Raw genomic sequence first — 26,882 nt, 5'->3', positions numbered from 1 at the left:
AGGTACCATAACCTGGAGAGTACAGTGTCCTGAATCAATTCAATGGCGTTTGTTTTACAAAATACCGCTACTAGGTCTTGATACTGGACAGGATTCTCTATGTGGGTTTGGTCAGATAGGCTCTCTACCAACATGAGTAATTAGGGCTTTCAGTGCAAGAGTCAGACCATTAAGTAATGTTTAGGTTCTCTGAACTGATGTGAGGATTGTATTTACTGAGCCAGAGGAGGCCTAAATGACAGAATATCGTGTCACCCAAAGGATCCATCCATCCATCTGTACTGCTTATACTTACAGAATCACGGGGAACCTGGGGCCTATAACATGGGACATGGGGGGACACCCTGGACGGGGTGCTAATCAATCTCAGGGCACAATCACGCACACATTCACTTGTACATGCCAGTCATGCCAGAGTACCTGGTGGAAACCCCCAAAGAACGGGGAGAACATGCAAACTCCGCACACACAGGAACAGAACCCTCAACCCTGGAGGTGCGAGGCCAACGCACTAACCACTACACCACCGTGCCCCACCCCCCAAAGCGTGAAGAGCTGAATTTCATCTTGGTGTGTGGCACTAACAGAGAGGAAATACTGGGTGGGTCTCTCATGAAAAGCCTGAATATGTAAAGTCAGGGATATTGTCATACTTGTGATGCCAGATTTCACTATGTGGAGATTATTAAAGTTCTCAGAAGCACCAGTAAAGCACAGAAGCACAGTGTCACTCGTTCGACAAGTCATGGCGATGGCTGGTTTTCCGCAGTACAAGAAAACACCTCCATTACTACCGCCAGAGTTTTTTAATCGGAGAAAGGTGGAAACCTTCCAGCTGCATAGGTTTGGGAACACTAATGATCGAAGCCACTTGTCTTTCCAAAGTGGGTGGTTCAACGTGATTTTCCCAATGGCGTTCTTGAAGGAGGCTGTCCAAATGGATGGCAAGTTCGATACAAGAATCAAGGGTAGCAGAACCATCACATCAGGCCTATTTCGTAACCAGGTCCAAACAAAGGCCCTTTCTAATGACCACCAAAAGGGGTCTCCCACTACTTGAAGCCAGACTATGGAACTCAAGCACGTGAACGTGTCCCCAATGAGAACAGAAACATTCATTTGCCCCTAGTCCTCCTCTATCAAGAGTGATTCCTAATAAGTCCAGAAAAATGTTCTAGTCACTTCTTCACCCTGGTACAGATGGCATTCGCCCATTTAAGTGCATTGCCTGTTAAAAGATATATTACAAGTGATTCGGAAAGAATCAGTACTCGGGAACTGATGAACAATATATAATGAGCATTGTAGAACAAACCCCTGACATCATGAAAGATTGCCTCTATTCATACATGAAATAATGGCTGGTCTTGCAGCCTGAGTTAGGAAGAAAAGTTGCCTACGGTGGCAGCGAGAGAGGACAGCTGTTCCTGAAAGCAATAAAGAGCTGGGTCCAGTCGAACCACTTGAATGACGACAGCTTATTAGTGTGACTCAGGACCTCTGCCCACCATGTGTAGGTTAAGTCATATGTCAGCCTTTGACAATATTAGCGGAGATGAACACAGATGGAAATCAAACACTGGTTTTCTTTATGAAAATAACACTAGGCAAACATTCCTAAATTGGCAGGCAGAGGCAAAGCAGGAAGAAAGAGAGAGAGAGAACAGAATGAGCGTAATACCAAACAACTAAGCAAACAGCGGCAAAATCCAGAGAAAGATAGCAGTCTTCATACACTGATTGATGAGAAAGCACAAACCATTCTTACCAAAGAACTGATGGGCATAGAGGTGTATATATACACTCAGATGGTGTAATGAGTAACAGGTGAGATTTGGCTGGGGTTCTGGGTTGGGGATTCTAGAGTTGGAGTTCCCAGACAAAGGCATAGTTGTTTACGTAATGCATTAGCATTATAATGAAAAGTACACATTGTACAGCAAACACTGGTTAACTATCTAAAACCAGGTGACGTTTCCAAAATAGCTAATAATTGATTATGAGAATGTGCAATGCTCTATGTATCTAGAAGTAAATACCTTCAAGTATCAGGTCACAGTATGTGATTTGAGACACAGCTACAGATGTTCATACCCTACCGTATCTGTTGATCGCTCTACCTGAAGCTTTCCCAACCTCATTTTGTAGAAAATCTGCCCTCTTGTTGACTTTTCCAACTGTAATCTAATGCACCTGGCTCCCATTTTCAGATGTTGCTGAAAACCTTGATTAAGCTGAAACGGGTGTGTGAGATTAGGGCTGGATCTAATCTCAGCAGGAGGGAAGATTTACGGGGGTGCAGGGTAGCAGGGTTAGTTTTACTGTATACGAGCTCTGAAAATGTGAATACCATAAAGCTCAGCTCAGCTACACTTTTCTGGAAAGTCAGTGTGGAGAGCAGCTTGTTATTATATTTGCATGTTGGACTAGATGACTGTAAACAGCTGGGCTGCCACCTGGAGGACTGCAGATGAATTTTCAGTTTGTCATGACAGCATTTGGCAAAATAATACCACATTTGGTAGAAAAAAGAGAAAAAAAATTACACCGTTTTCTAAAATAAGGTGTGGACATGATAAGTATTTAATCTACTCTGTGTTAAATGTTGACCAAAGAAGAATCCATTCATAGCAGTAGATCATAATGTAAATTATATGCTAACTATCTATAATCTGTCTCATCCAGCTGCAGGAATAAGGGAACATTTACCAGGAGTTCGTGCTCCTGTGAACCAGAAGCAGGAAAAGGTCATATTTCTGGACCGGTCCGTTTCCCTTAAAACCAGCCTAAATGTAGGATCTTATAAACCATCTTCTGCAAGGGCATTTGGTGGTCAAACTTAGTATGTATCCGTGCCATCTCTATTTAACTTCCTTTATCAGTCTTTATACGGACTTAAATGAAGGGCAAAGGAATTACAAGATAATGGAGATCCAAGCAACAGATCATTATAGAGCAGCCAGGCTAAACTCAGCTGCCTCATTTATAATTTACCATTTAATTTAATCAGAAAGGCCAAACCCGAGCAGGGAAATAACGCCTCACGTCCTGGACCCTGACTGAGCTATTAAAGAGCTCACCGTGATCTCAGCTAAAACAAGAGCACCAATCATGCCCATCAACAGGTCTAGACAGCTCATGTAGTGCACTCACGATACGTAGCGCAGAGGTCTGAAAAACCCACCGTACCGCTAAGTGTAACCATTAGACCCTCTTAGCGTACGAGAGCTCTCTTAACTAAGGTCAAAAGTCCTATCGCACGGCATACGGTGCATCTGATAATACTCATGGCATGCTTTTATACGCACACGCTGACATATTTATGGGGGCCGTAAACGTGAACTACGTCCATGCAAAGGAAATGTGACGAGAGGAAACTGGAGAATTCCGTTGCAGGCTCTGAAAGCACACAAAGAGCCACAGTTATTGCAAAAGCAGAGTTTTACTGCAAAGCCAAGCTGAAAGTTTTCAAGACAGCAGAACTGAGGATTTGTGTTGTGGCCTATAATTAGGCTGACGTTGCTCGAGGGGCAGTGGAGCAAAAAGCAGCATCTACTGAACTAATTTATGAATCTCACCTCTCTAAATGAACCATGCAACATTCATTAATGTTTGCATATTCATTGCATATTGTGTTCGTTTATATGAACACTCACACATAGCATGCAACATGCACCTAGCTGAACAATAAATCAGTATCTTTTTTTGTTGTTGTTCAGTCTACACGGCTCAATTACTCATCTCCGCCTGGCAGTTTTTGCCACTCGGTATCGTTTGCGCTTTAGAGTTTTTCTCCTCATTGTATTGTTTTCCTCTCTTTGTATTTCTTTCTCCCATATATTTTCTGTCAAATTGTGTTTGGTTTTGGATTTGTTGACAGGCACATAATGCATCCGTCCATTTTCCACATCGCTTATCGTACGCAGGGTCGCGGGGAGCGGGGGATTGGGGGCATTGCAATCAGCCTACAACGCTTGTCTTTGGACTGGAGGAGGAAACCAGAGTACCCAGAGGAAATCCTCGAAGCATGAGGAACACATGCAAACTCTGAGCACACAGTGCGGAGGTGGGATTTGAACCCTTAACCTCAGAGGTGCGAGTCAAATGTGCTATTATTATTATTATTATTATTATTATTATTAAAATGCTGTTTATTTTTTAGTAATAGTATGAAAAAATTTCGCTTTATATATTGCTAACAAAGTCATTACAATGTCATTATTGTCCTCTAAAGACTAGGGTGTGGCAAAAAAAACAAAACAAAAATCTTTCAATGAGTGTCTTGCTAGCATCAGTTCAGTTTAGTTCTACAAAATCTAGTCATAAAACAACCACACAGTTGCAATGAATATCTCCTAAACATGTAAAAAAAAAAAACATGGGGGGGGGGGGGGGGGTTGGCCTACACCTTGACACCTTTGGCTTTATTAAATTGCTAGCTATACATGAATATACAATTAGGATTAAAAACTTATTGTCTTCCTGCTGGTCATAACAGCTAGCCAGCTAATGGACTGCTAGTAAGCTAGCATCTAGCCTGATATCTAAGACTCAAATGTAATCAATATAACAGCTGCCAAATAGTGGCTGACTAACGTCTCAAATTTTCATCATCATTTCCTCAGAAATGTATGCAGTGCCAGCTAAACCTGTTAAAAAAAAATTTACCACACAAACTATTTTAATTAATATTAGCTAAGTTACAAAGCTGGCTAGCTAACTGCTAAAACTAGCTCCCAATCAGACACATTTTATTATGTCCACTCTCATTCCAAACTTATCCAAATGTACCATAACTGGGAGAATTTTATTCACTCATAACATTAGCTAAGTTAGCTAGCTGGCTAGCGACACATAGCCTATGTAACAGGTACAGCATTTTAGTTTCTGAGTCTCAGCTTTTCATCAGTGTTTCCTCAGCAATTTATTTAACATCAGCTAAACCTATCAAATATACCACATCCTAAACTATATTCAACATTAACATGAGCTTAGTTAGCTAGTCAGTTAGCTCCATTAGCATGCAGGCTTGGTGGCTTCCTAATACAGAAGTGTTTAATGGATGTTTTAAATAGTAAACTGTAACGCATTTTGGTTACAGATTTTATCCACAAACAACAACAACAACAACAACAACACATCTATAGGACCAGAATCAGCTATCCAAAAAAAGATAACCACTTTAAATGTCTCGTTTTGTGTCCAAGGGGAACTTTAAACATTTTCAGATACCAACTTGACCGCAACTCAGTCTGATGTCAACGACAAATATAAAAACGAGACACGCATGCACGAGAAACGTGCATAAAAGGGAGAGATCGTGACATTTCTGATTAGCTAACATTCTGTTTCTCGAGACTGGAATCGAGAGCACTTTAAAAGTTTAACAGAACGGCACAGATTTAGTGGAGGAGCACAAACAGTATGGAAGGGGGGGAGACTTTGTCAGACATGATGACTGGGATCTTTGATCTTGCTCTCTGAGACCCTTGAGGGTGACTATTGATTGTGCGACAGAGCACAGGAAGAGCAAATGTATGGAATCAGCTCCAGGCTGTGGGAAGGCTGACTGTCACAGGAGACAGGCAAAGAGGATCAGCCATGGCCCAGGACTTTTGGGGATAGTGCTGAGAATGCCACTGCTACAGACAGAGTTTTTCTGCACAACACTCGACTCTGTATCTTTGAACCCTCAGCTCAAGAATGACAAAGTCTGAATAACGCTGCAGGCAAGCAATTAATTGCCATCTCATAATGGAAAGCTTTTTTTTTTCTTTTTCTTTTTTACTTCGCATGACAAAAGATGAGTATAAACAATGCAATTCCTCTGAATAAAACGAAAGCACGCACACACACTCGGCCGTCTGAATGAGCTAGACCCATTCGGTTAAGTAGAAACATTGCAATTTCTCATCATTGTGCATCATTTTTCCCCATGTATTAGCCTTCAGCCATTCAAGTCAATTTTATTTTGGTACTTTAGGAACGGCTGAATTGAATAATACCATTAGTGCGATAACATTTTGCAAGGCATAACTAAATCTTTTCAGTGCACTGCTGACATTAATTATTCATTGCATAAAACAAATTGTTTTAGGTACCATCAATCCAGAGCGCATAATGTACTCCATTCATTTCATTGTTAAGAAACCGAAAAAAAAAAAGGAAAAAAAAAAAGGACAACGGCAATTTTTTTTTTTTCCCGCGAAAAGAAATACACAGGAACCGGAGTGAACATCCACTTGAAAAACTCTGGGAGTGACGCATCCTGAGGTCTCTCTTCCTGGACAGGCTCCAGATGCACGCTGATAACAAAAGATCAGCAGAAAGGACGACATGAGCTGAATCTGGGGTTTCAATGTGCAGCAGATGGTTGAGATAATGACCAGCTTCGGAATAAAGAGCAATCCAAAGGAGAGAACTTCAAGCTGAAGGATTGGCATGGGACATGTGTAATTAGGGGATGAGATAGAGAGAGGGCTTTGATGGTATAAAAAAAAAAAAAACACGTAAATGCTGTATGAACAAACATTTCACACACACACACACACACACACACACACACACACACACACTTGGCAAACACATAAAAAGCTTTTGCTTTTCTCACAACATCATTCACATGAAATTAACCAAAGATTATCAAATAATACAAATTACAATTCAGATACTGTAGATTTACCATGAGATTAATTCAAGGTGAGTTAAAGGTGCAGTAAGCAATTTTGTCAGACTTTAACTCAATCTATCAGTTTTGAAATCCAATCTTTCCTTAGGCCCAAACCAAATATGACTACATTTATTTGGAACGAACCGATACTAATACAAATGTGAACAGGAAGCACACTATTCTTTTTGTTTTGTTTTGTTTTGTTTTGTTTAAGAAAGTTTGCCATAAAGGTTTCCAAGGCATCTGGTTGAATCTAGTGATGTGCACTGGGAAACATTCGCACTTTTTTTGTTTGTTTTGTTGTTTTTTTTATATATAACTTTAACAGCAGTCAGATATGAAGCTTGTGAGACAAACAAAGACTACGTTCATTAACATAAACATAGAGTGTTCATTCGTTCATTCGCTTTAAATGAGTCTATTATTTCGGGTATATATTGCGGCCAGGAACACAAATAATAACTGCATGAGCAGGATTTAAAAAAAAACAACAAAAACAACCTAAAAAAACCAGTCTTGCACACATTTGTACTTCTGGGGTATAGTGGAAGGGTTAATTTAAAAAAATGTAAACAAAATATAACAACAAAACCCTTCTGGTTTAGGCCACGCCCACTTTAAATTTGAATACAGATACAGATAACTGGCGCATTAAACAGGTACAGATAGTGTCATTGTGTTACATCCCAATACCAAACTGATTAAAGTAGGCTGCTTGAATGTTAGTGGAAGAAATTTTGGTTGTGAAATTGACAGGTAAGTATACAGCCTGGTGATGCACATACTTTTTAATTATTATTTTTTTTTACAGCGCCTGGGACACCACAGAGACTGGACTATCTTCCACTGAATGTGAGAATGTGAGAGGAACAGACCCCACCACTGACTTTAAGAATCAAATATACAATAGTACATGAACTAGAAAGAAAAAAACAATCAAGGAATAGTGGGGGGGAAAAAAAAAAAAAAAAAAAAAAACTGGAACAGCACTCTTGGACAGTCAGTGGAGCTTGAAAAGGCAACCTGTCTCCACCTCGATGATGAGAGCTTTGGACTGGATACGGAAACAGATTGCTGTCTGTGAAACCCACGCAACGCAACCAAACTACATTTCTACATTGTAAACTGTAATAATTATCCAACTGCCAAAATAAAAGCTAAGCCTAATGAACATCAGATCCAGGCCTGTGAATATAAACAATGCTTGAATGCATGCAATGAGTTTATTTACAATCCATCCTGGTACACACATATATATGTATGTATGTGTGTGTATATATATATATATATATATATATATATATATATATATATATATATATATATATATATATAATCTAGGGGCTAATTTTGCACAAGTGCAGACGGGCAAGTCAGAGCCAGCCGTAAGCTCTCCGGGGGATCGGGTTTGGAGATTTCACACAAATCTGCTGGCAGTGGCACAGTAAACATCCGGTGCTCCCAGACACGAGTGTTTGAGAGCAGCGAGAGCCAGACACAGAGCTCTCAGACTCCTGCTCCATGTTCTAGTGATGCGGATGCTGGGAAAATTATACAAAAGCTTGGCTGTGGTATGCGGCACTATCATTATCTGATGAGGACTGACTCACACTCAAGTCCAATCATCTTTATATTGTCCTCTTTGCTGCTCATGCATATTTCTTGTCTAAACATCAATGGTAGAAAAATATCAGCCCACTTAGGGTGAACCCGAGACTATTACTGCATATTGTCGATGAGAAAAGCCCAGAGCGGAAAATAAAGAAGCCAAATTAGTCAGTAATCACTGATGCAGTGAATCCATACCAGTCCTGATGTCATGATCCTTCATTTATATCTGTAAGCGCAGTCGATATGCAGTTTTTCTGGCACTCTGTTACATAAAACATATCTTTATATTTATTTATATAGAAAGTATACTTCAGCTGTCCAGTTTTGGCGAGTCTCTGCCCTCTATAGCCTCGGATTTCTTGATTGCCTCAAGGTTTGACATTTTGTGCATTCTGAGATGGTTTTCTGCTCACCACGGTTGTAAAGAGTAGTTACTTGAGTTACCGTACCATTCCTGGCCTCTCTCATCAACAAATCATATCCCTGTCATTTATCCATTTAGCTCATTATATATTTATACAATTTATCCATTTATAGTTACGCTTAATGCTGTGTAACATCTGTGAAACAAGTTAGTTTTCACATCTGTTATCACATCCTGTAATCCTTCACCAGCCTCTCTATTTTATTCTCTCTCTCTCTCTCTCTCTCTCTCTCTCTCGAAGTTATAATGCAAAATAAATAAATAAATGCAGTTTGTCATGTAACAGAGAAAAACAAAAAGCATTAAAAAAAATAAAATTAAAAAAAAAAAAAGTTCTGTCCTGAAAACTTTGCTGTTTTGGAAAACTTCAAGTCACAGCTATACCTCTGACTAATGCAAAGTGCTGACACTGGAGACTCCTTCCATAAATGTTAAATAATAAATGTCTCCTTACAGAAAACTTTACCAGATCAACAATCTATGTTGAGCATCTGCTATACAAGTTCCAGTGTACACTGTTACTAATGACACAATGAATTATACCATGTATTAATCTAAACCTTTTTATATATATATATATATATATATATATATATTCGTTAAACAGCATTCACAAGTGCCAAAATTATTTGGAAAAAGTTTAAAAATGAAAATCCTGTACATATTTCATGTTTCGTTCCCCGGTTTTGGCTGCTTCCGGCTAAAATAATTATATGTTCATCAACTGTTAACCTTCTACCGTATTGCTTTGGCCTGAGGGCGCGCAGAAACTCTTGAGTGTAATTATCAAATGGTTCCGAGAAAGTAATATATCACATCCAAGACCACGGCGCATCCTCTATCTCAAACCCGTTAGATCTGCTGAACCTGCACTCCAACTCCCACCACAATGAATCCAAAAACTGACACCAAAATGTGAATTTATAGACTCGCCAATGAGATCCCGGGGGAGAGAATGAATTAGGGAGAAAATGCGCTGGTAGTGTGCAGAATAAGAATGAGCACACGTTGGTCATCTTGTATTTATGCAGCGGATCTCCTGCATGGACCAGAACCTAGATTGGAGTTCATCTTAATCAGTTTGATAGCTGTAAGTTTGAATTCAGTTACCCTGGGACATCTGGTTATAAAGGTCTTAGTCATATTTAGGGGAAGATTTAATACTATAACTGCTTTGTGATTTAAGGCCGAAAGAAGGAAAAGGTTCAAGCTAGAACGCTAAAGCTTTGTTTGTTTGTTTGTTTGTTTGTTTTTGTTCATCCAGGGCAACTTCTATGTCTAGCCCTACCAGAGGCGCTTCCAAGCAGAACCCATTTAGGAAGTGAGATCAGAACAGCACTGTTTAATATAACTTGAAGAGGCATAGCAGGACTATTAAGGTGGAGGTCTGAGGTTCGTTCGGAGAATTCAATTTCTTCATACGTTATGTTTTCATGGCCTCTGACAAGACAGAAATGACGTTATGTGGATAAAGCAATGTCGTTTCCAATGCGTCCTGGCAGCGGGCTCGTGGCGCTTCCTCCACCCGGCCGCTGGAGGAGACAGTGATTTATGGCGCGCCGTGACGTGGCGGTGGAGAGAAAAAGTTTTAAATGATGCTTGCAAGATTCACTAATGAACTGCAAGCTGGCAGATGAATTTTTGGGGGGAAATGGGTCGTGGGCAAGTGGGATGAACAGAGGAGCAGCAGATGGAGTGTTCTTACTGAGCTCTTTTTCTCCGCCATCGTATCCTTGGAAACAGCGTGGGCAAACGGCAGATGCTCTCCCATCATGGTGACAAACATTTATAAGAATCACAGCTCTCTATGCGACATATCAGCACGCTTTCGTATGGCTCACAGTAATGGCCGTGCTCGGGTGATGGATTGCTTTCTGAATGTCAAACTAAATGAACGGGGCATCGCCGAATGCATTGGATGCTCATGGTTGCGCTTGCTATTCCGCATTGTAATGGACAGTGTAAAAGCCTTTTAAGCTTTTTGTTTTTTCCCCCTTCTTTCTTTCCTGGCAAAGGAGGTGACTTAACTGATGAAAGTCCACTCAGCCAGAAAGAACCGCTCATGTGCAAATAAATCACTTCTTTTAATCGTTTTAATGGCGCAGCCTCTGCTTGGTAACAGATCCGACCTGATATCAGTGTAATTCATGGTGTATTCTGTATTCTCATTACTACTGCAAGGCGAGAGGCATAACTCAAAATATCGCCCTCTTCAAGAAACATCAGCTAAGACAAACGAAAATCTCAGACTTATATCACCTGAGGGGCTGCATGCACAAAAATGAAGTAGATGTTGAAAGCGAGTATATATATATATATATATATATATATATATATATATATATATATATCAGCGCCTTTGTATATTACTGTAGTCTGTGTATACTTTATATTGTTCTTATAGACTGTTCAGAAATACTGCTGTCTGCATCTGTATTTGTTTAGTTCTCCAAATATTCCTGTCTCTATATAGACTATTTCACAAAGTATCCTAATTTAAACCGCCGAACCGTCCTTCCAGGATTTTTGCAATTCTGCGAAATCAAGCAAAGGCCGCCATATTAGGAAGAGCTTGAAATTGATCGACGGATTTGGCGCGAAACGCGTCACGTGACGTCGTCATAACGTCCGTTCAGTCAAAGCCCTCTTCGATTCACGTGCATCGAACATGAGTACCGCCAAAAGGTGTCGTTTAACAACAACAGACATCACTGCGGAAGGCCTCAGATCTTAGTTCTGATGAGCACCCGTAGTCTCAAGCAGATGAAAAAATAATAATAATAATAATAGTGTGCCTGTATTTCTATCCATTTAGAACGCATTACACTGGATGCGCATTACAAATAAAGCATTATGTTACATCCATGCCATCAATCTATCTATCTCTCTATCTATTTATCTTATATAACCCCCACACATACAATCCCTGATGGGGTTTCCACTATTTATGCAAATGAGCCTGGGCCTTCATCATCGAAACTGTTAACGTGCTTATTGTGCTTATCAATTAGGCAGCATCTCCGGAGTGCCGAGGCAGATGGGAATACAGCTGTGCGAGAGTCGGAAAAACAATCCGTGCCATTATTGAGGCTAATATCCAGGGCAAGGGAGAAAAACTCTTAGCTGTCTCACCCAGACTCGCTTTTCCGTCTCCACGAGGCACTGCAGTAATCTAATACAACCCAACGACCCACTCATGCAGGGTGAGACGAAGAAGCCTGGCAAGATAAACACGTTCCATTAAAAAGACATGTTTTGTGTTTTTTTTCCCAGCGTGTCTGTCTTGTCCAAAGTGAGAAAAGCGAGAGTTGTAGCGACTTCACTGTTGATTCATTTTGCCATGTGAGATTGATTATATACAGCTCGCAGGTAGAGCGAAGGCGATGTAGGTGTTCTGTTCCGAGCCCAAGAACGAGCCCGGTCAACCTCATTAAGCATGCGGGAGGGAACGATTTCCTTTAAGCTGAATTTTGATTACAGCACCACAGACGGCGTGCAGAAATTTCCGATAAGACATCTCGAGAGCACAGGTATTCACAATCTCACGTCTTAGCAAAAGGTCATCCCCGCTGAGCCGTTCCACATTTTGTTTTAAATTGCACGCGAAGCAATACTTTGCGGCGAAAGGATATTATCAAAAGAGTTGCCATCCTGCTTAAAATACAAATCAAACGAATCCGGAATCAAATTCGGGGGATTTATTTTGCGGTGAGTCACTCAAACTTCAAGGCAAAGCGACTCGCTCTTGAATGTCCTCTCTCAAGCATTTATTTTTTTTACTAGGGCCATGAGTTACAGCGCATTATTTCATTTCTGTTTTATGACCTTAATTTCTTGTGGTTGAATAATGAATTGTGCAGGTAGCTGTCACTGTCACATTAATTTGGCTCCGAGGCGATGTTAGATCACTCCAGAAGGTGTGTGTTCTGCTGTCAGCCGATGAATGCTCTCTAAGGAGGTATTAAGTGGAGCCACCAATCAAATGTACGGCTTATGGGATATGCAGAACGGGGCTGTTATTTTGCAGTCTGCCTGTATGAATTAGTGAGTCAAACTCATGCCTTGTGTCATGTATAATAAATTTGTTCATAATAGGTACTATATATATATATATATATATATATATATATATATATATATATATATCATGAATAAGTTTGCACATATTGATTCATACAACAGACTCAAAACTCATTCCGTAGCCATTTTATTTTCGGATGAGATGGTCTTTCATCATTCATCTCTCTTTTCACGTGTTCCATGCCTTGGATCTCTTGGCACGAAGACACGCTAAGACAGCCAAGCCTTCTCCACAGGACGGACTGCTGTGTAAATCTGCAAGCTGGCTTTGTGAGCAAACCCGATAAGGCTTTAGGACGGATCAGGCTAATTTTACCCAGTGCCAGCTCGGTCCATCCCTCGAGTGCGGCCACCGAGAAGTTCTGCAGCCTTTCGTCTTTAGGAGGATCATGGACTGCTGGAGACGGGCCTGCTTATGCTAAGCTACATGTCAGGAGAATATCTGAGCTACAGATGGCATCCCGGAGGACGATTAAATCCATCAATACACTTTGGTCGTGCTGACAGTGCTTCGTGATCCAATACAGCTAGCAAATGCAACACATTTGCTAGTTATACTAGATGGGTCCTTCTCAGAGTTCAAAAACAGTGAGAATTTCATAGTAAAATTGCACACAGTGGTATTCCGAGCTCAGACATATCTGCAGATATAAGATTAAGAGAGTGAAAAGTGTGATAAAAACTGTCAGCATGGGATGTAAAAAATAAAATGCTAAATAATAGTATAATAATAGCTGGCTCGAGTGTTTTTTTTTTTTTTTAAAATGTGTCAATGTGTCAAATAGGCACCCTGTCCAGGGTGTACCCCGCCTTGTGCCCGATGCACCCTGGGATAGGCTCCAGGTTCCCCCGCGACCTGAAGAAGGAGTAAGCGGCAGAAGATGGATGGATGGAATGTGTTAAATAAAGGCATAAAAACACATTTACAGTGACTAATGTGATAATTATTGAGAACTATTAAATACACTAGGCTATTATTAGATGCTTATTTCATGTAATGCTTGTCATCTTCTGATTCATACATCACTCTATTAATCTTTTTGATAATATATATTTTTTAATTGTCTCTCGCTTTTATGTTACATCATATTACATTTCACTACAAAGGGGGAAAAAAGAGATTTCCTTCTTCGGTCCGCATTTTCTATCCCTGAGTTTTTTCAGGTCTAAGGACAAGTGCTTGTTTTTAAAGGTGTTGGTCTGGACATGTGGTCCCCAGCTCTCTTCCTTGACCTCGACCTTCCTGCAGGTTTCATCTCCAATCAAAATCTCTCAATAACCCAAGTCTAAATGTGTATATATATTGACGTAACTTCTGGACTTGACAAGTCGCGGACGCTGAATAATGCCATCATAAACACTGACTACGTTCACATGGACGGCAGTGATCTAATTATTGACCTTACTCTGAGTAAGATAATAACGTGATTGAGGTGTTTACGTGAGTCGCTTTTAGAATACTCCTGTCATGTTCCCGTTTTACGTGTTCTAGAACATAGTTCGATTAACGGCACACGTCATTACGTCACCGCGCCACGCCGTCCGACGTCCCTCCAGAATTTCACGTATCGGCGTACAGTTCATCTTCGTTATGGGACCGTATTCAGTTTTGGGTGTTTTTATGAAAAAATGTTTTCAAGTGCGGTTAATTATTTGTCGTGCTGTACGTGCAAATGGACGACTGCTTGAAGCCGTGGGCTGCGTCCCAAACCGCGTACTTACCGTCTATATAGTAGCCGAGATGCACGTATTTCTCCTACTACAGGCCTATAGTAGGTAATTACGCGGTTTGGGACGCTCTCTTGTTTGCCGTAAAATGTTGAGCGCTGCCGTGTGTGATCGTGTCCTGTCGCACAATGCGGTGAAAACTCCCACACGGCGTTAATAGTGTGATTAAGGCGTGTACATGTCTGTAACACACGTCCATCATGCGATTAAAACAGGAATACTCCACACGTCTTAATTCCATTCGTGTTTACTTCGAGTATGACTTTAGTCGGATTAAGGTCATCAGTAATCTCTGTTTACGTGCTAGTTTCTTAATCAGAGTATCGTCTTAATCGGGTTCATATCGGATTATCGTTGTCCATGTAAACGTACTGACTGTAGCACGTACGGAAAGCATAAGAGGTATGCTTGAATCACAGAATGTCCTCGCTTGTCTTCATGGGTTCAAAGACTTAGGAAAGATCGGCAGGTTCTAAGAGCATCTTAGTAAGGTTTGCAAGCTCCAAGCTTTGATAAGAGCTTATCAGGGACCCAAAGATGATTAGCAAAGCCCCAGCAGACCTGCTCAGAGACCAAGCTGATTAGCACTGATGATTTCATTCATGTTTACAAGTTTAATTACCTGTGCTGCTTATACATATTGGCTTAATTTAGTTCTTGACATGTTTAGATTACAATTTGCAGATCTACCAGGGGGATTACCTAGCTAGATTAACGGGTTAATGTGGATGCGTGCGCAGATGTTGCGTTATAGAATTTTATCCCGGACCTCCAAATAACCAGAGCTTCTTCTTTTCTTTTTTTTTTTTTTAATACGATCACTTAAACTCATCATTCAGTTTTCAGATTACAATCTACAAGGGTTGGAAGATTGTGTTCATTAAAACCTCAAAGGAGCCACCCTCGGGCCTTGCGCGTCTAATCAAACTGAGAAATTCGTTGCACGCAGCTCCAAGGAGGCTGACTGAATGCAGTAATTATGCGAGTCCAGGAACAGGCGTGTGCAGTGGAGATGGGAGACAGCACACACTCCGATAAGGACTCGGGCCAACTCTCCAATTACAGCAAATTAGTCTGACCACAGTAAAACCTGTATTCCAAACAACAGGCTGCCATTCCTGACACATTGCTTTTAGCAGCTCCTATTAGTGTAGTCTGTAATGAATAAACTGTTGTGACAGGGAGGGCGGACGGCATAAAATTACGCTTAGCTATTCTGAACGAGGCTTCGTGGAGACGGAATGCTCGAGCTGATTTGTCGCGCCGCACCCTGGTCGACGTCCATCGGTGGGGATCTCTGTCAAGACTCGGAGAAATAATTGTTATGTGGCTTCGGTTTTGAAATACGACAACCTTGAGATACAACCTGAAAGAGTCATTAAACTTTTAAAGTGGTCCACTTAGGCCAAATCCTGACCACTGGGTACATTTGAGAGGAAATGACATTGCACGTCAAAGAATATAAATTATAGAAAAATCTCATTTTCTGCTTCAATGGGGAGGGGACAGAATCGATAAAAAATTACACCTGGAATCGATATTCCCTGTACAAATAACACTTATGGGTAATACTTTTAATATTTTAGATATTGACCGATCTGTTTAAGATTTTGAGGGTTTTAAAAAAAAAAAAACAAGCAGACGCAATCAATGGTGCTCATTTATCAAGCTGGATTTATTTGTATATTGTTCTCAGGAGCATTTACACAAGAGATGTGGTTCAGAAATATCCAGTAAATCTTTTTGTTTTTTTTGTTTTTTTAAATAAAAAGTCCTGCCCCTGAGTCCCACCCCCGAGCTCATGTAAATTTACATAAAATGTGATCCTCAATTCATAGGTTTCCAATCGTATAATTGGCAAATTTGCTGCAAATTCGTAAACAGGTTACACTGCCATGCGTAAATCACTTATTCCTTTCAATTGCGTACATAAACGAAGTGAAAATGTCCTGAAACTCGGACTCGGCTGACGGGAGTGGAACCTTTTGCCGAACCTTTTGCTGTTGTAGACAGTCCCGCCTTGAGGTTTGACGTGTTCTGAGATGCTTTTGTGCTCGCCACGGTCGTTAAGAGGAGTTATTGGAGTTACTGTAGCCATCTACAGTTGACTATACACAATTGAGTGAACTCGTATATTTAAGTTCACTTAAGTTGGTCCTCATATACTGTAGTGTACTTAAATAATTCATCTGACTTAACTTGGTGTTCTCTTCAAGTGTCCTTAAATACAAGGTGTCCCAAAAGTCTCTCGATATAGGAGAAATTAACCCTTTTTTTTTTTTTTTTTAGCAAAATGTAACTTTATTTACAAAGCATCCTCTATATGATTTTATGCATTTCTTTGTAAACACACACGGAGTCGTCTATCCTACTCATGATGAACTCTTGAACTTCATTACACCGGTACCAACAACAGACCAGACCTTTTGCAGTTATCTCCCAATCAGTGCATCAGTTCTCTTGTTGCCAGGCAGAACTCCTTGCACGGCCAATCACATCACAGAAACCCCAGAGTGAGCGATTTTTATTAAATCGTGATTTTGAGCTCATAACCCTTGAAATCTTAGGTCTATGTATTTTGTAGGTAAATAAGATCTTCGGTTTATGATCTTTTACAAAGACTGTTCGGGTCTAGAGACTGTTTTGTGTGAAAATCCCTGGAAATCCGCAGTTTCTTAAATATTCAGACCTGCCTGTCGTGACATCACTCAAACATGCCATGGGCAAAGTAACTTTTCTTTTTTTTTCTTCTTCCACATTTTGATGTTTGATGTAAACATTAACTGATGTTCTCGACCTGTATCTGCATGATTTTATGCATTGCTCTGCTGCCACATGATTGGCTGATTGGTTAATTGCATGAATGAGCAGGTGTGCAGGTGTTAAGGTTGAGGTTAGGGTTAGATTTAGGTGTGGGTATAGCATTAATTAGCTGCATTAATTATTATGTCAGTGGAACGTCCTAAGAATAGAATAGTAAGACAAATGTGCGTATATATACAGTACGTGTGTGTGTGTGTGTGAGAGAGAGAGAGCGAGAGAGTGTGAGAAATGGGCTGGTGGGAGAAGAAGGTGGCAGAAGGAGAAGGTAGCACATCAATATTACCTCCTACAGTATTTGACTTCTCAAGGTCACATTCTGTTCAATAAATAAATAAGTAAGTAAATAAATAAATAAGCACATATTCTTATATTAGGATTGTTTTTAAAAAGGAAATGTCTGAATGTCAATAAGTATCGATCCATACATCCGATCTATCACAAACACACCATCCGCTCGATTTTAAAGGGGCTCTAGTCACGAGAACACTGATGGCTGGCAAACTGACATAAGTTTGCTTATGACTGCGGCTAAGAATCTAGCGCGCTCCAGTGAACGCGTGAATTAGGAACAGTGTAAAGACAAAGTGATAATGGAAGTGAGTCGAATATTAATGCTTTCCTCAGAAATGTACGCGCTAATATGAAAAAAAAAAAAAAAGAGGCTTTTTGGGTCGAATTATAATATACTTCGCACTTAGCATGCATCAAATTGAACTGCCACTGGTTCTGCCACGCATCACAACTCAGAATCATCAAATAAATTAGACTTCTGAAATAATGATAATGTGCCAAGAGTGAGTTGTGAATATGTAATTTTCTTGTGAACATACTGTATGAAGTTAGCATATGAATAGCAACCTTAATTTTAGTCACTGCCTAATCTTCTTCGACCGAGCAGTCGAGACTTGTGAGAGCCCATAAATGGTTCTCTAGCAGCTAAATCCTTTACCTCGCAACCTCTCAAAATAAGCCTTTTTTAAATTTTTTTTATTTTAAATATTTCATGTTTTTAATCTAGTATGTTACATAATTGAACAGGACATGTCCATAGATCAGAGTAAATCTCACATGCTGTCAATAACGCCGTGTTTAGAAAGAGGTTTAATCTGAAACGATCCTCCTGACCTTCAGGGCAAAGCTTATAATGCTCTTCCAAAGAAAAAGAAAAAAAAAAGGTGCTTAGTGAGGTCAGTTAACCCGTTGTTGGTCCGTTGGTTGTTGGAATCACGGCCCGCCAATCGTTCCGAGCTGACCTGACAATCTCAAAGCGTACCCAAATGAACATCCTGATGAAATACAGATGAAATTCGAACACAGGGGCAGTTGATCGTTTATAGAATAGCACTCGATACCCTCAAGACACGCATTTAATTTCCCATTTTGTTCCAATTAATAAAACCGCCAATGTTTTGGTTCATTTGATGTGCTCATCTGTAAAAAAATAAACGTACCGTTACCGTACACTTTGAAAGATAAGCTGACCAAGCATTTAAGTAAGCGCTGTTCGTAATTTCATCCATAATCTTTGAGAGAAGCGATGTCTCCGATTACGATGCTGTGTCCTTTACCTTTAGTGCTGTGCACTATAAATGAACTCATTAATTAATGAATTACTAGTATTGTGTTTTTACCATTGGCCTCAAATGGCATTATAGGTATTTTTAGTGTATATACAGCCCAACGTATACATTTCTGCATGACATATTTTGGTTACGTCAAACGGCCAGTGGAGCTGGACTTAAGAACTGCTCATCCTTGGTCAAGCCAATGTCACCGAAGAAAAAAGCCTGAATAGAAACGCACACAATTTCAGTATTAAATTCTCACCGCACGCGCATAACTCAACTCTAAAACACGGCCCTACGAGAGACACAATGGAATTCAGCGCATGCCTTTGTCTCCTCGCTAGCCGATTGTTCTCAGCCCGTACTTTCGCTGCTACAAGCCTGACATGGAATTAGAGCGGGAAAAATGACCAATGTCATCATCAGTTAAAATTAATGCAAGGGCCTCTGTCCAAACATGGCTTGTCAGTATCATAACAATCAATGGAAATGACATTACGTTAGCCATGGTGCTTCTCCTGGGGACCGTAATTTGAAGTGATCATGATCTTGACTGATGTCTGCATGGACTGTATCTGAAGGCTACTGATGATAGGTGGCTATACGCTCCGGAGGATTCTCGTGTAATTGTTCCCTGCACTCTTCTGCCCTATTGCTAGCCCTATTTCCATCATCATCTATTAAAAGCAGTAAATCATAATTTGTGCAACACTACTACGTTTTTAGCTGAAATCTAACGAGGAGTATATTGCCGTTGCTGTTGCAATAGCGGCTGATTTGTACTTGAGATTTTTTTAATAAAACGCCGGGCTGGGAAAGTCTATTTCTCACGTATTACATAAATTTTTTGCAAGAAAAAAAGAAAGAAAAATCTAAATGAATCCGGCAAGCATACTTCGTAATACGTGACCCTGCTTTTCCTCGGTCTAATAGTCGTTAATGCACTTCCATTTATTTACTCTGACATGCTAATGCATGGGTATTAATACTGTATCATATATCAGGTGACACAATCATATTCCCAGGCTTTTGTCATTGTCAAGTCGAAGGCACATTACTATTCACAAGAGGTAGATCTCTGCCAAGTGTAATCGCGTCAAGCCGACAGTGGATACACTCCAAGAGGAATGTTATGTTTTAATTAAGGATACTTTAGCTCGGTCCGGACGACGAAGGAAAAATACGAAGCGTAATTCCTCAAATCTCTGACTACATTACAGGGATTAGAGCGCAAAGTGTGAAAATAAAATTAGCCGAATAAAACATAACGGAAATGTTTGTTGAGATGCAAAAAGTGTTTGATGTCAACACTGAAGCTGATTATGATTTCATTATTCATTAACACAGCCTAAGTCGCAAATCTGTGGAGGATTTGTAAGCATCTTTCCCTGTCTGTTTATCGACTAACGTCACCTTTGGCTAATTTTATTTATCACTCATTAAACCATGACCATTCGATAACGACTCGTTCGATCTGGCACGGCGTCTCCGCATGCGTGCAGGATTTATGGAGTGGGGTATTTAGATCGTCAGAAAACTGTTCATTATTCAGTCACGGTTGCACCGTTGGCTTCTCAACTGGAGCAGAAGTGGAACAAACAACAAAATGATCTCTCCAGTGACCCTGAAGGTAGTGTGCTCTCTCTCTCTCTCTCTCGCTCTCTCTCTCTCTCTCTCTCTCTCTCTCTCTGCACCGCTGAAGGATTATAGAAAACTTGCGAGTTGCAGTGTCCTCACCGTCATTGGAATCACCAACCTCCTCATTCCTCTGGCAGCAGGTCAATAATTCACAGAGAGGGAGGCGCACCTGAGTCCCAAGTGAGTCTGCCCAAAAACGGAGCCGAGAGGAGGGGAGGACGTCCTATCACCACTTCCACGCCAGGTGATGGATTCTGAGGTGTGAACACAACCTGGGGGGAACTGGCAAAAAAAAAAAAAATAAAATAAAAAAGGTGACCTTCACATCCCGGAGGCCTCAGTCATACGCCTCGCTGATAGACTCCCAGTGGAGGAGACTGTCAGGAAAAGAGAGAACTCTTTGTTTGTTTGTTTGTACCGAGAAATGATGCAATGATACGCGACAGACCTCTGCGACCTTCAACTGTGCAAAACAACCAATCATCCTTTTTGCTCGAGTTCTCCACAGGGGGATTTCACGCGACGTTGTCGGAGACATGACGAACTACAATTCCCCTTGTTCGGGGTGCTGCGAGACAACTCTTTGCTAAGTAGACGCTGCGAACGAATCCAATCCAATCTTAAGCCTCGGAGCGCATGATTGACAATATTAATGTCCCTGCTGTATAGATTTATGCTTTTTAATTATGCTGATGTTGAGAGATCATTTGTAGGGCTCGCTGCCTGACTCCCAAACCTCCCCTTCTGCCTCCGCTCATCTGACACATGCTTGGCACCGTGAGCGTCTTCATTGCACCTCGTTGTGCGAGTGCTGAGAACCGTTTGTTTGTACATACGTCGATTTATGGTTTGGGGGGAAGGGGGGGGGGGTTAACGAATCGGGAGGGGCGGCGTTTCACTCTATAAGCATCGTTTTCTGAGCACTTACTTTGATCACTTCTCACAAATACATAAACATTCATCCGGCGTGACAGCATGTTAACAGATCAGTTTGGACGCATTATACAAGCCTCGGAAGCAAGACTCAGAAACGACACAATAAAACAATCATCTGCCTGCGCTCGGCTAGGTGATGACTGGTCCCCAAAATTGTCAAACAAACTACAATAATTGTGCCCCATCTGCCCACAACGGTCGTTTTTGTGCTGAACCAAAAGCAAACCCAGCAGCTCTGGCTTCCCCTGATACACTGTGCCATCCCTGCTGGCGAGGTGGCATCTGCAGCGCTCCAGGCAGGATGGTGGGTAGAGGAGTAGATCTGCTGGCCCTGCTGTCTCCCTCAGCCGTGTTTTTCAGCCCCGGATCTATCCTCCCCCTCGAGTCTGCAGCCCAGCGGAGCGTGTAAGAAGCAGGCGGACTCCTGGACAAGACCCAGAGAGCCAGGTGAAGGATCTGATGGGGGCCCAGGCAGCATTCGGGAAAAACAGGAACGGCATCATGTCTCTAAAACCCCCTCCAACTGTTGATGTGTCTTAATAACAGCGCATGTCAGCTGGCGTCAGTAAACCGACGCATTCAAGTGTACAGCTCCAGTCTGGTGTGGTTGGGGCCTCAAACCGAGTCGGGCACCGATCGACTTGCAGAGTTGGGTTCTTGTTTTTTTGTGCGTTTGTTCAAAAATTAGGCTTGCCAGATGAGCTTTGTGTTGGAGGAAAGCATGGCCAAGAGAGGCTGGATGGAATGGAGAAAGTTGGTTTGGTGGCAGCTGTGCCAAAACACACCAAGGATTGGACACAGTAGGGCGTTTTAATAAAGTGCCATGTGGAAGAGATGCTATACATGTGCAGTATAGTAATACACACCTGGGCTTGGAATTGCAATTGCTCATGGTGTGCCGGTTAGTTGCTTTACAATTTGATTACAAAGCAAATCAAAAATTTGATTGATTTGCAACTTTAACAAAAGTGTCAAAAAGTCGCTCACGGACCATATTTTGTTTATATTAGATAGTAAATGGTTTAGATAATAAATCTGCAACAAAAATAGGTGCTAAACGCTTACGTTTACCCTCCTTGAGAAATCTATGAATATGCAAATTGAAACCACACCCACCTTCCCCCCTGGATATAAGGAAATTAGGTCCCATATTAACTAATTAGTCAAACTAAGGCAAGCTTGAAGAGACGTGAGTGGAACCAGATCAATTAAATCAATTACTTCCTTAATAATAATAATAATAATAATAATAATAATAATAATAATAATAATAATAGCATGTAGAGACATATTCTTCTCTGACTTCTTCCTCTCCTTCTTCTTCTTCTTCTTCACCTTCTTATTATTATTACTACAAGCAATAAGAATACTGAAGTTGTTCCAAGATCCCCACAGCTTGTCATGTTCCAGAGAAACTCCCCGTCCCTAAGACTTCCCACTGAAGCGCCGACACTGGAGACTCCTTCCATAAACATCAAACAAACATCACGCTAGAGAAAACGTCACCTTATCAAATCCAAAATCCCTTTTTGTAGATCGTCCGTTCCATATTTCTGTTACTATACAAGCAATAATAGATTAGTATGAGCTCGTTATTATAAACGCCTTCTTCAGCACTGCTGTGGCATAATACTAACTCCGATTGTCCATCTGGATAACTGATTGAGAATTTGATCACAAGAGACACAATTTTTCAACCCTTAATAAAGAACAGGCACCTGTATGCCTAAAACCATATGCATAAACACATTCCTTAGTAAATACTTGACTCTTGTAAAAAAAAAAAAAAAAAAATGGAGCATTAATCATTTTCCGTGTCCTTTCTTTCTCCTCATCATCACCGTACCTGTCACAATTAATGATACCTGGTTCAGACAGCAGCCGTGTGACTGATACGTCCATTACCGGGACAATAAGCATATACTTTCCAACCGCATGTCAGCTATTATCGTATCAGGACGCTTTCTGCTGATAATTATTCACAGTGCCGTGTGAAGACATTTCCTATCATGGAACAATTGATTGCACCAGTTGACCACATGGGGGAAAGGAACATTAAATACCAGTGTTCTCAAAGATGGATGGTTTGTCTCAGTACTGTCCTTCAAACACCCCTGGAGTGGTTCCTTTACCAGGCGAACACTACGAATCCATGGATCCACTTCCAGAGAGAGAGAGAGAGAGAGAGAGAGAGAGAGAGAGAGAGAGCAGAGAACCAGCTGATTCGCTGCACTCTGCTGCCTCGTGTGGTGGCGTGGCGCAGCTCACCTAATTATCTCTTCATTCTGACCTGTGATCTGCGCAGTTACCCTTCCGTTTCTGCAAAACATCACGACTCATTAGCGTGTCGTTCGGTGGGTTTCGACACGCAGCTGCTGATAGAGCTCACTAGCGCACCTACCGCAAGCTTGCTCGAAGCGGAAAGGTCAACAATTATTGCTAATAATGAATTGCTAACAATGAACTCCCATTATTAAAGCACATGGGGGACTGGAGACTCTGGTCTGGAGCAGACTCTGATTTCTGCCATCAGAGCCAAGAAATAAATGCATCACAGTAGCAAAAAAAAAAAATTAAATACAAAAAAACAAGCGACGATCTTTATACTGGCTTGTCCGTTTCGTTCAGATCTACGACTGCTCCTGTTGTCACAATCCCCTCTATTATTTGGGTCTTATTAAGCAGAGAGAGAGAAAAGAAAAGCCTGAGACGATCATTCATTCTGCTGCACGCTGTCCTCCCCTCGCTCAAAATCCATCTGTTATGTCAGACAAACTCAGTATTGTAATAAAAGATTTTTCAGGTGACTGGTACGCGAGATTGTGAGTGATAGAGCAAGCATGAGGACAACACACAGGCTCCATATCAAGTTCCCATCCTGGGTGGGTTTGTATAAAGAACAGGAACACCATGACAAGCTACAGTATGATGGAAAGCGAAGGCACCCCATGGAGAGATGAAGAATACATACAGTCCCTTTGTTCTTCTGCGCTCTTCATACGTTGTCCCGGCCCTCTAATTAAAGCAAGAGGAGAATAGAACCAAAAAAAAAAAAGAGAGAGAAAAGAACCGTCTAAAGGTCTCCTAATGAGTCCTTCTCTCGACATTTAGAGCGAATATCAGGAGGAGCCGCATTCCATAAATCCAAGCTCGTAAAGTTAATAATATGATAGCAGATAATGTGAGGAAAGGTCATTGCGGTGTGCAGAAGACGAGACGTTCCAGATCTGACGTCGCCTTCTGACGCCTCACCTGGGAGCCGGAGGCACAGACCGCCCTGGGATTCCAACCAACTGGTTTGGCTCCAGCTTGGAAAAAAGATCATTATAGTTATGAAAATAGAGCTTATCTGCTTTTTTTTTTTTTTTTTTTTAATGATCTTTATTCTCAGGCAGCGAGAATGGAAGGCTGGGTGAACTTCAAGATTCAAGAGTCAAAAAAAGTAAGAATTATGAAGGATTAGGTTATAATAGCTCCATATGCAGTGCTGTAAAAACAGATGAAGAATAAAACTCTTAATAATAATAATAATAATAATAATAATAATAATAATAATAATAATATATAAATCCCAACTTAAGAGCATTTACAAAGTGGCACTCTGAGACAAGTTTCCCTGATGGTAAAGATAAATACTCAAAGATTTAGAACCACGACTGTTATTTAACAAGGTTTGTTATTTCATTCGGGGTTTCCTCCGGGCACTCCGGTTTCCTCCCCCAGTCCAAAGACGTGCACGGTAGGCTGATTGGCGTGTCTAAAGTGTCCGTAGTGTATGAATGGGTGTGTGAGTGTGTGTGTGATTGTGCCCTGCGATGGATTGGCACCCTGTCCAGGGTGTACCCCGCCTTGTCCCCGATGCTCCCTGGGATAGGCTCCAGGTTTCCCCGTGACCCTGAAAAGGATAAGCGGTATAGAAGATGGATGGATGGATGTTATTTCATACTCGGTCACTACAGATGAATAATAAATGAGAAATACTTTGTTTTCACTTCAGAATTTGCTCGTATTATCGTTAGCAGTGCAGCCAATTAACTGTTCACATTCTGAACAAAAAAACAACAATAACGAGACATGAAGCGCGTACTGGAAGGTTTGGGAAAGCTATATTGTTCTAATTTTCATTATAGCAAACCAAACAGAAAGTGTTAGTCCATAATAACAGTAGACGGTGTAAAGGCGGGAGCGGGGGGAGCGGGGTGGGGAGTTATGATTGCACCACTTTGCCAATGTCAAAACGTTTCATCCCACTGAGACCCCGATGCCGTTCCCAGAGCCCGGGGCAGTGGGGTCCGACGCAATCTGAAGGTCGTCGAGGACGAGAGAGAGATCCCTGCGCTAGCCTCTTTTCCATTGTGCAGCTGCTTTTCTTTTTCACCTCGCTCATTAATTAGCATCAGAAAATAATCATAAAATTGGCCTGTTTCATAAATCTCGACTGTCAAATAAAACCCAGCCACGAGCAAGGACGCTTCCGCGTTTTCTTTTTCTTTTTTTTCCTCCCCAGCATTGGTCAGCTGACTTCCCGGAGAGCACCCCGTTATGGACTAAATCAATCAAAGCGGTGGCTCCGTTAATTGCGCCAAGGACCCGGGGCCGACTTCTAAGTGGGGTTACTCGCCAGGCTCCAAGCTGTGATGGAGATGGAGGGGAGGACGCTGGGAGACAGAGACGGGGGCCGATTTGTGTGACGGAGCCTGCAGCAGGACAAGCGGGCACTTAATGCAGATCACTGGGAACGCATCATTATATGCGCCATTTACCAGATGCCCATTTAACATGCAATAATTAGATCAGTGCATTTAGAGAAAGGGGGCGGGGGGGGGGCAGATTAGGCCTGCATAAATAGGAGCCTGCCATAACATCAAGTGCCCCCTAGGGTTGTCAAAATTATTATTTAGGGGCTTTTATTCTTTCGAGTGCCCCGGGAACAGACACACACACACACACACACACACACACACACACACACTCCCAAAGAGTCTGCACATGGGTTGCCTTTGTGTTTTCCATTCACTCTCTCTCTCTCTCTCTCTCTCTCTCTCTCTCCCTCTCAGAAGGCTGTGAGCAATATTGTTTGGGCTATTAACCTAAAAGATGCTCAGCCCTCTGCACTCTTTCTTTGTACAGTGTGTTCACCTAATTACTCCTCCCATTCATGTTGCACATCTTAGAACCAGCACGCTAGCGGTGTGAGCACCCCCTCCAGGCACTTGAGAAAATACAATTTCGTACTGTTGATGTAGTGGCCTCTGCGGTATTTAGCAAGAACTCACATTTCACCTCTAAAGGCAAGCCACTTATGAGGAAAAAAAGCCATGTCAAGCAGCGTCCAACACCAACCCCCCCCCCTCATCTCTCTCTCTCTCTCTCTCTCTCTCTCTTAAAAAAAAAACCCCAGCACATT

General features: G+C 41.4%; 1 long non-coding RNA gene across 1 annotated transcript; it reads left to right on the top strand.

Annotated features, from left to right (window-relative positions):
• Window positions 1-3,636: 3,636 nt before the first annotated feature.
• On the top strand, window positions 3,637-7,623 carry LOC128620359 (uncharacterized). Its single transcript, XR_008388128.1, has 2 exons — window positions 3,637-4,093; window positions 7,482-7,623. It is a non-coding gene; the product is annotated as an uncharacterized LOC128620359 (long non-coding RNA).
• Window positions 7,624-26,882: the final 19,259 nt, after the last annotated feature.

Source organism: Ictalurus furcatus, chromosome 16 (genome assembly GCF_023375685.1).
Source record: "Ictalurus furcatus strain D&B chromosome 16, Billie_1.0, whole genome shotgun sequence".
In the NCBI taxonomy this organism is placed as follows: Eukaryota; Metazoa; Chordata; class Actinopteri; order Siluriformes; family Ictaluridae; genus Ictalurus; species Ictalurus furcatus.
This window is presented reverse-complemented; position numbering and strand designations above follow the sequence as displayed.